Source organism: Pyrgilauda ruficollis, unplaced genomic scaffold (assembly GCF_017590135.1).
Source record: "Pyrgilauda ruficollis isolate IOZ18807 unplaced genomic scaffold, ASM1759013v1 scaffold27, whole genome shotgun sequence".
Classification (NCBI taxonomy): domain Eukaryota; kingdom Metazoa; phylum Chordata; class Aves; order Passeriformes; family Passeridae; genus Pyrgilauda; species Pyrgilauda ruficollis.
Window position 1 is genome coordinate 5879959 of NW_024524044.1, and position 10957 is coordinate 5890915.

The window sequence follows — 10957 nt, forward strand, 5'->3', positions numbered from 1 at the left end:
CAGGAGAGAAATATGCAGGGAAAAAAAATGCAAATACAGAAATATTTATTTATATTCTTATCTTTCTATTCTTGAAAATACTTATCACCTAAGTTTAAAAGCAGACAAATGTTTTTGAGTGCTAATGTTGTACTGTAAAGGAAATCTCACAGCATATTGTATTATAGACCATATCCATTTAGCTCTAGCCACACATATTATACCCTCATATAATAACTTCTTTCAGTGAAAGCTAGTATTTATCTGTCTTGTAAAAAGGCAAAAAATAATCTGTCAGGGCAGATAAACTCATTTTATTTCAAAGTCTGTGAACAGAATTATTTTAGGCTCCTTCTTCCCGACACCCAGAAATATATCAATGCTATAATAAACACTGGATGTACTTTGAACAGCTACAAGCTTGTTTTAAGTCTGCACTGAAAAAAAGAAGTTTCTTTCTTTGTTTTACTCTGAACAAAAACACATAATGAATTCAAAGCATGAAAACAAGAATATGAACAAAACCAGAAAGAAGCATCTAAGTGAAACAATCACATGATCTAACCTTGACTGCTTTTATCCCAACATCACCTTTCATCTGTCTCGGGGATCATTATTTGTTGCAATCAACAAATAAGAATATGCATTATTTAAGTGTGGAATGTTTTTTGATTTAGAAAAAGGAAAAATTAGTATGCTATGCCTCAACTTGAAAGGAATTTTAAAAATTTAGTGATTCTTTTCCTAAATTACAGTATACTGAAAAATCATGAGCTTTGATTTACCAAATAATACAGTAGTGCTACAGTACAGACAAGTGTTGCACAGCACTTTCCAGCAGCGGGAAAATAATTTATGGACATCAAGTCCTTTCCTATACTTATTATCTTGATTGGTTTTTTGAAGTATTTCAAGACAGAACAGGAATAAAACAAGATAAACTGTGAACCCTTATAAATGCTTATGGACCATTACTCCACATCTTCAGTATTAGACATCATAACTGAAATTAGAGAACTGATTAGAAAATTTGTTTGGAATTTTTAATAGTGCACATTTTAGGATTATTTAAAAACAAAGAACAGAGGATTACAACTGAGCTTGCTCAAACTCAGATGCACGAAAGCAGTACCAACAACATTCTTTGATTGCTTTAGAATTGGGCCAAAATAACCCAAACACTATTTTTCTCTTCCTTGATGTAATATTCCGTCAAGCAGAGGCAGGAGAATTAGAACCTTAGTATCCTCCTGACTCACGAGTGTCAAGTAATACAGACAATAATTTATTACTACATCATTCTCTGTCAGGCAGTACAAAAAGGCTCCCCTGTATCACTTATTAGAGACTGAGGCAGGATGTGCAGCCCACAGCAGGGCTGACAGTACAGCAGAACCCCATGGGGATGCACAGGCCAAGGAAAACACCACAAACCAGGCAACAGACAACATCAACATCTTCAAGTTGCAAAGTAAAATGGCTGGGTTTGGGAAGCATTATGTGACTTAAATGTGGATTTTCTTTTTCTTCAGACTGTTTTCTTAGCACAAAACTTAGGAAGTTTTTCAGTCAAAGTCTACAACTTGGACAGCAGAAAAAAACCAAAAATTCTCTTGTGCAGCAGTGCCTTGAAATTAAAAGTTATCCACAAAAGAAACTGAACAGGAGAAGACAAGAAATTAGAGGTTATAAATCCTTCTTGAATGCTGGCATGTCATTGTCCAGTTCCCTGCATGGAGTTGCACATCCATCCATGCAGAAAAAAAAATATTTAATCTGGATACAAACTACCAGGGAGAAGATATATGGAAAGACAGCTCGGAGCTGAAGTTACTGGTTGCATTTTTTCTGCATCCTTGTGTATCACAACCCCCAAGACAGCCTAAAAATGCTCCCCATAGAGCATAGAAAACAGTAGTTTACAATAAAAAAAAGGAAGAGAAAATCAAAGGGCTTTCACCCCCTTGTTGATTAACTTCTGTGCTATGACATACTCAACAAAAATACAAAACATTTAATAGATATTAAATGAGCTACTGCATGTATTTTTGTTCATACCCAAACTAGTTTCAAGAAGTAGACCAGCAGATGCTTGCTTTTAAAAGTAACCTGTGTCTCTTGAGGGAACCCTGCTAAGTCCTTCCTGGAAGAAGCTTATAACTACTTTGTTTAGGAAAATTACAAGCCTATAATCCTTCCAAGCAAATTATATTTTGTCAGATCATAAAAAGTTTCTAACACATCAAGACTGAGTTCTTTCTACATTCATGTGTCAGACAGTGGTCATCATGCAAGTTTCTCTCCTAGAATCATTGTGCAAGAGGAAACTGTATTGAGATAATTGACAAATTAACAGTTCCTATTAATCCTGCCTCACTGACACACTGAACAAAGTGCAGATTTCAGTCCCAAGCTGAATGCAATTCAATTTGGTTCATTCTTTATCAGGCTCTTCTCAACACTTGTCCAGAGATGGTGCCACGGGACACACTTGACTGGGGCAGGAGCACAGCCTCTGCCCTGCTTACCGTGCAGAAAGCTGTGGCCACTTGCCACAAACTTTGGTTTAAAAGGGGTTTCAAATACGATTGTAATTAATGTTTTGAAGAATGATAATGAAACATGCAGATTAGTCTATTTCATTCCCAGGATAATAGTATTTCCATTAGCAACTTGATAACATGAGTGGATTATGCTTACGAAATGGTTACACAAAAACAAGCAAAGATGAGAAGCAAGAAATTAGAAGGTCAAGATAATTTTGAATTCTGACCTTAGCTGATTAGGAAGAGGTCCCAAAATCAACAACAATATTTAATAAAACAGAAAGTAATATACTCTAAAATTGACATTAAGTGTGGCAAAATAAGCAGCAGCAATGGAAAAAGAGATTATAGCAGCTCTCTAATATTGGGGTCAACAATGTCGTACTGCCACAGAAGTGTAACTGTTCACTGTGAACTGCACTGATAGGACTGCTGTGTATGGAACAAAAAGCAATTACTCTGCTCTGCCTAAATAAACAAAAAATACCCTGCTCTATGTACTATCTTGACTTTTAACTGAGACCCATGTGCAGTTTTTTTCTAAATCTATCTCAATGCATAATCCCCAAATGGAAGAATCTAGATAAGAATTACATGACCTAAATAAACCAACTAAGGGATAAAAGAATCAAGTCTGCTCTGCAAGGAACTGCGAAAGAGAGAAGTCAGGATCAGACATCTTTATCTCTTATCTTCAAGGTGTAATTCTAAATTTTTACAGAAATAAATATATATTTTTTAAAAACACTACTTATAGCAAATATAAAATAGATATTGAAGACATTATTACTTTAAATATATATTTTTATAATCTAGAAAAAATGCTGAGAATAACTGTTCTCAGTATTCTCTGGCTGCTGCTTACCTATTTGTAGTTATAATATTAAAGGAAAACAACCTTACAGTTACAAGGATAAACAAAAAATTTAAAAGGAGGCTGTAAATCATCATAAAAGTCTGGAAACAGAGACAATTCTTCTTAACAGAGATACAAGTCTACAAGGTGTGAGCTAATATCCCCTTCAATATTAAGCCCACATTTCTATACTATTCCATGCAAATCTATACTCAGATTATATAATATAATATTAAATGTGTGGCAGCCTTAGATGCTTTGCATTCAGTTCAGGGGGAGATTTTCCCCCCACATCAGGACTTAAGTGTTTGTACACTTTCTAGCAAGGTCAAATAATGTTATACCTGGTTTTTTTATATATCTGCTATTTGTTAATATGAGTAGCATACCCTATACTGAAGTTAAAGAAATATTCAAAATTATTTAGCAACAACAACAAAAAAATCTCTCGGCCTTTTATTTTATTTCCAAGACTTCAGTTGATTAGGACATTGTCTTTTGTTGGTGGGTTTTGGTTTTGGTTTTTTTTAGTACAAACTGGATTCCTCAATTACTAGCACATGCATTTTATTCTTGCCAGAGAACAGCAAAAAATCCTTCAAACAAACAAAGAAAATTAGCTTTTCATACCTGGTAAAATATAATCAATGAAACAACACTGTGTTTAATCCAGCCTCTGTTGATAAGATATTTCAGTGTGTTATGTTTAAGCAGTTCAGAGCAGTGGTGTTTTTTCACTCAATATTACACAGTGAATTAGATATGTCAAGGACAGCATTAGCTATTCTTATGTGACTTCTGGTTTTAAACCAGTGGTTGTGAAAACGTGGATTATATGCCACAGACAAAAGAGCGGAGACATTCAAAATCATTTAATACTATTTTAAATGCAGGATGCATTTTCTTACCCAGATGACTGCTTACTTTTCTGCTAGGCTATGAATAGTTTGTCCAATATGTTTACAAAATTATTTTAATTTGAAATTAGTGAAAGACACACATGGAAAAGAACTACATCTTTAAAAAAGTAAATAGTATAACTCAATTTTATTGTATAATCATGTACCATTTGTGTGTTCTGGAAATACAGGCTATGACCCCAGTAGTTGCTCCCTACAGGCAGCACTCCTGCATCCATACAAATTCTTTGAGGTTCTGGCAGAACTCCACATAGGGAAAAGGTTTGTCCACACAGAAAAATTTAGAGACTCAGGAATACATATTTTCTTTTCTCCTTTGTGACAAATGGTACCATGAAGTAAAATTATTAATTTCTTATAAAAATGAGACTTCTTATAAGAATTGTGCTCTTCCATATAAATATCAAGATTTATCTTGGTATTCTAGACAACTGAATCAGACACAAAGTGTTTGCCTGTAAATACAAGATTTTATTTTACTTCTATCAAATTATATCTACAACAAATGAATGTACATACATGTAGGAAATTAAACCCAAGCTTATTCCAAAATTATAAATAGATACTCCAGCTACTGTTGCATGTCCTGTGTTGTGACTATCACTCGGTGGTTTCACTTTTAGGAAAGGAAATACACATGAGAGGCAGCATTGTGCTGGAGTGTTTTGAAACTTCATGTGCAAAACAAATCTTTCCCAAATCACTGTCCATGCAAACTTTTGCTAGTGGCATGAAGCCAGTACTTTCACCTTAGGCAACACACAAACTAGCCTGTCTCAAACACTGAAAAATTCTTCTGAATCCCAAGAAGCTGAGATAAAAGTACTAAGGCATTCATTCGTCCCATAGAGAATGAAACTTAACCCACATTCCTTCTGCAATTAAAACAACAAAACCAAACCAACCCAAGAAAAAAAAAAAGCAACACAACCAACCAAAACCAAAAAAACTTTAGCCTTATAAGCACTCAATCCATACTTTGAAGACTCTTCTCAATTATTACAAAAATTTACTGATCCTGTAGTTAAGAATGTGATTTATGGTCCCTAAACCCACACTATTTATATGTGATGAAGTAAATCGTACCATTGCTGCTGACATATCTATTGAAGACAATCAGCTATGTGTTTTATGGGGTTGGATAATATCACATATTGAAGTTCAGATAGATAAAGTCATCAAGGACAAATTGCTGAACTTCATTCACCAACCTATTTCTCCACTTCATCCCAGCAAAGTACATGCTGATCTCACGAGGAAACTGGGGAAGGTACTCCCCAGTGACAGTCACTGCCCACAGCCTTGTTGGTGTGTCTAGTTTGTCTTGTTCTAAGGGACACTGAAATCCCTGCTCCACTGTGGAGCCCCTTTTCATCAACTCATCTCCCACGTGAGGTAGCATTTGGGTAGGTCTTGGCCCTTTGCAGGATTAAAAGAGCATGTCACTGGCTGAGCACAGCACCCAGTGGAGAAAGAACGGCATGCCAGCTCTGGGAAGAAGGGCAGCAGCAGGCTCCACACACCATGCTATGCCTACAGGACACTGCTAATGGGATCACAATGCACATATGAGACTGCTGCTGGTGCCTGTTAATCTCCATGTGCATGAGGCACCCAGAACCAAAGTGCTCCTGTGGTGCAGGCAAGTCATTGCTACTGGTCCATATTAGCACTGGACAGGCCATCATTTGTGAGTGATGAGGTGAAACATACTTGAAAATGGAGAGGAAGTCAGTCAGTGACGTGATTCTTAACAGCTCTGGAGTGATTCACCTCTTCCTACTGAAGACACACAAAACAGCCCCAAAATCTATAGTTTCTAGGTCTCTGAGCATGAAGATATCAGAACAAAGATCCACAACCTACATTTTGGCTAGGTGCAATCTTACAGTAACCACTACCAAAACCATAAGCCATATCTGTGAGGAATAATTTCACAGAAAAAAAACCCTAGGGACAAGGTGTTTTTGTATATTATATATTTACATAATTTGTACACTTTAATATTTAACAACTGGTATTCATCTGCTAACTAAAATCCAGCATAGATATTTTCTATCCTTTGAGATGTTATAATCTAAGCATCATCATGAGTGGGGAAATCTAAAATTATGCTGCGTAGCAATTCACTGTATGTCATTACCCATGCAGAAACTTACCACATTAGGACATATAAACTCCTTTGAGGAACGGCATCCCTCAGTGACAGAAAGGTGCTTATTAGTGACCTTATCACTGAGACTATGCACAGCTGACACAAAGATGCTGATATGCAACCACTGCATACTCTAACAACTGATGGGATCCCCTCTGGATCATGCTCTTCTAAGAGAAATTATCTAACTGTTACAGGAACTCCTTTAATAAACCTCTGCATTTGAATCACCTCAAATGCAGTTCCAAAACCATTCACGTGTCATTAATACTCAGCTGACCAGCAAGCACACAAGCAGCCATGGCAGTTCCATCAACCACCTCCCCCAGAAAGTGAAGAGCATCAAGGCTGATCCAAAAGCAGAATTAACTGCCTGGGAGCAGGTCAGCAGCTTCCCAGCAGCAGCAATACTAGCAAATACAACCCTAAACATTTGTGAAATGATGACTCAACTAACTGATGATACCAAAACAGATCAAAATAAAAAATAAGAAACCTTTGATGGTTACTTTCTCTTCAGACAAAAGACAACTGGAGAGAGGATGGGAGAAGGGAAGGAAACCAGCCAGTCACCAGAAAGCAAGTCTTATGAATAGAGGGGAGAGTATAATGAATTTCAATGTTAAGATTTTAACTGGACTGTCATGAGATAGCGTGTGTTTGGACATGTAAACATATTGTGTCATTTTCTGCCACTAATACTGACTCAACAGTAACATCAAATGCAGGGCAAAGTTTACTCCAGCAGCTCCCTCTGTACTGATAGCCTTACAGAGGTTCTCCTCTCTTCCACATTCTCTTGGCACTGAGGATATGTGAGGCCAAGGCTGGAAAATGCTACGGCGCAGCTCAGTCTGCAAATTAAGATACAAACTATTTTTGTATTATAAAGATACAGTACTGTATATGGGGAGCAAAAACAGTTGAACAATTCCAAAAGAGTAACTATTGTTAATGTGACAACTTCAATGTGATTGAATTTCAGGAACCTTGGGTGAAATACCATTTAATATAGTCATCCACCACTTATTATAAATATAAATGAGCTACTGAAGAAGAATAAGATTTTTAAATTTGTGGAAAACACCAAGACACAAGCAAATGGAAACAAATTACAGGGTGGAATTAGTTACAAATCATCCAGAAAAATATTCATTTATTTATTTTAACAAAAAAATTCCTAAAGTCCTCTCAGGATGCATATACCCTTAACAAAAGTATGAGGAGACTGTGCTTGGATTCATTGTCAGACACAGAATTTTAGATGATGAAGCAATAAGCCAGGGGCACCTATTTATAGGTCACTGATGCTTCATCTAAGAAATACTAGGAAGTGAGATTTCAAGCAGCAATACCAGTTCACAGTTACTTCCTTATCACCCTTCTATTGTGTCCTCGTGCCATGAGACCTGAGGCATATATAGTATTAGGAAGCATGAAAATTGATGAGATAGGTGAGCTCCCCTGACAGGCTGCTCCAGCTCACATGATTTCGCTCACTATGGAAACTTAATGTAGTAAAAGAGAATATAACTTTAATAATAGATTAGAGGACAACTTTTGAGACTCTTGAGGGGCAAAGTGCAACAGCTTTGGGCTGCTAGTTCTGCTCACCCATGTCATGATCTCACTGCAAGACTATCGGATCTCTGACATTCATGCAAGTTACATTTTTTCTGAGAATTTATGTACAGTCGAGGTTTTAGAACAATGTGAGACTTCTCAGACAGATCCCCCTAAACTGCAAAACAATTACAATAATTCCAATAGTGTTGGCAGCAAAACAATTGTCACAGGGGTAATACAGCTAGCCACTGGCAAGTAAAACATGGAGGTTTACAATAATTATGCCTCAAGTCCTACACAGTTTCAGCAAATTTTAGTGAAAAACTCAGAACTGAACATACATATGACTTACATAATGACTCATGGACATACTGATTACTGATATAACTCAAAAGACCTGCAGCCATTACACTCACATGTCAATTCCCTGACTTCACTGGAACTACAAGTTTAAAAACCAGAACCTAAGTTCTATTTGAATAACAAATTCTCTTTGATCAATTTAAATATTTAAGAACAAGTTCTCTGTGTCTGTTGTGGATTCATTTTATGGACACCTAATCTTCAGGCTGCAATATAATTTGCAAGTTGACAGGTATTTTTGTACAGTATCAACCCATCTTATGATTTTATTGAAAAAATTAAAAATCTGTTTCTTGCATGTTAGCATTTTCCCCAAAAACCTGAAAACTAAACATTCAGGAACTCACTTTTTAAATAGTAATTTTCCAAAGTTTCACTAAAATTTTAAACTCTGTGTACATCATCCCTCCTTTCTATAAGCACGAATAGTTCTCACTAAACGTGGGTGGCCACTCAAAGAGTTGTAGCGGTGGCGCAGTGCCCAAGGGACCAGAGCAGTGTGCCCCTGAGGCTGGCACTGGGATGGTGATTGGACACTGACACAGGTTTGCCAGAGGTGGCAGGTAACCCATCCCTGGAAACGCTCAGGGCCAGGTTTGGATGGGGCTTGAAGCAACCTGGTGTAGTGGAAGGTGCCCTGCCCAAGGCAGGGGGCTGGGAATAGATTGTCTTTAAGGGGCCTTCTAACCCAAACCCACATCATGTAGAGCACACAAGCCCTGAAGCACTCGGACTGCGCTTAGAGAGGCTGGGTGGAACTCGTGGTTCCTTGAAGCAAGGATTATTACCTATTTACTCTGCGCTCCCACTGGGTGAATGGTCAGGACTTTTGCAAAGCCATGGAAGCAATGGCCTGCAAGCAACAGGTGCTTCCTCCATCCTGCCGTGATTAGATGTTATTACATGACAATAGCAAGCTATTAGCTTGTGAAGAGCCTACCTGCAGGCTTAAAGCAAGTCACGAAACTTGTTTTGCCACACAAACAGCGATGTAAAGCAAAGGTTAAAAAAGATTTCTTCATACTTAAAAGAAACCCTGAGGGAAAATATGTGCTAATGAAGATACTCATACCTTGAGAAGTTTCGAAAGCTTTTAAAAAAAAGAAAACAAAATGACAGTCATTAGGTAGCTATTTCTGCTGCGGGTCTGTGGTTTTGATACTTTTTCTAAATAACTCCCCAATTAGTATTAAATAAATGTTTTGTTAAAAGAGAGGAGCAGTCAGCGGCGTTCACCAGCAAAGAGTCACCACGGGCTCCAAGTCTGTGCGGCATAACAGGCCACGCAGAATATTAAAATACCTGGTATATGCAGAGATCTTCACCCAGGTCTGGAGTTACTACGTTGTGATTTAACCTCTTTTAAATGTGAGAAAATGGAAATTCAGGTGAATTACATAGCCCCTTAGTGGTTCAGCCAGACACGTGACTTAACATATGGTAGCATTTATCTAAGAGGGAAAAAATATATATATAATTTCTATATGTTTTCCTACTTCAGCAACTCGGAGGCCAGCAACCAAAGCACACAGACTGCTTCGACAAGTATCTCTCTGCAAACACCACATCTAACTTCCTTAGGAGTTTAGAGGTGCCCCCTATAACGATGCATTTTAACTAAACAAGAGCTGAGCCCTACAAGTCCCGGACCAGCAGCGTCCGCGGCCCCCTACTCCAGAGGGAGCCAAGGGAACACCACCACGGAGCAGCAGCACCACCTCGTTCCCACCGAGCTGACTTTGTGTCAGCAGCAAGGGGCTGCCACGCTGCCAGCGTTTCACTCATTTCCCCGGACCGGGCCGCCCCGCCGACCCGACCGCCGCCGCCCGCCGCCTGCTCCTGCTCGGCCCCGCCGGCAGCTCCGGGCGCTCGCCCCTGCCCCACCGCCGCCCCCCGCCTGGCCCTGACCCCGCGCCGGGCTGGGACGGCGGAGCACGGTGACGGATCCCCCGCCCAGCGCCTCGCCCGGCTCTGACCCGCGGCCCCGGCCCACCTCACCCTTCCCGGGGCGGGAGGGGATGGGGGAAGGGCCAGGCGGCCCGGGGACGGGGCGCCGCCGGGGAAAGCCAGCAGCGGAGGCAGGGGCTGGCAGCCAGCGGCCGCCCTGCGCAGAGGAGGGCGATGCGCGCCCGGGCGGCGGAGGCAGCGGCGGGATGCCCGGCGGGAGACGGGCAGGGGCGGCCCCCCGCGCAGCCCCGCGGAGAACGCGAGCACCTACCGGGGCTGTAGGGAGCGGACAGGTCGCGCAGCGTCCCCTCGGCGGCCGCGCCGCGAAGGCTGCCCCGGCCCGAGCAGGAACCGAGCGGAGCCGCCGCCGCTGCGCAGCCGGAGGAAGGCGCGGGGAGCACCCGCCCCCTGCCGGTGGCGGACCCGGGGCCGCTCCGCCCCGCCCCGCCCCGCCCGGCCCCGGAGCGCCCCGCACACAGCGTGCCGGGCGTGCCCCACAGCCATCCCGGCAGCGACATGGACACCGAGGTGTTTCTCCTTGTTTTCTATTTTGCACACCTTTTCTTTATTTTTTTTTCTTTTTTTTTTCACCCAAACACAAGAAGTTATCTTCTGTTAGCGTACA

At 40.5% G+C, this 10957-nt stretch overlaps 1 protein-coding gene across 1 annotated transcript in view; it reads right to left on the bottom strand.

The window, feature by feature from the left end:
• The window catches only part of FAM3C (FAM3 metabolism regulating signaling molecule C), a 28684-nt gene extending 17949 nt beyond the window's left edge, over positions 1-10735 (bottom strand). The window contains exon 1 of the mRNA XM_041471564.1: positions 10604-10735. The gene's annotated coding sequence lies outside the window, so the exon portion shown is untranslated. The remainder of the gene's footprint in view (positions 1-10603) is intronic.
• Between the last annotated feature and the right edge of the window lie 222 nt (positions 10736-10957).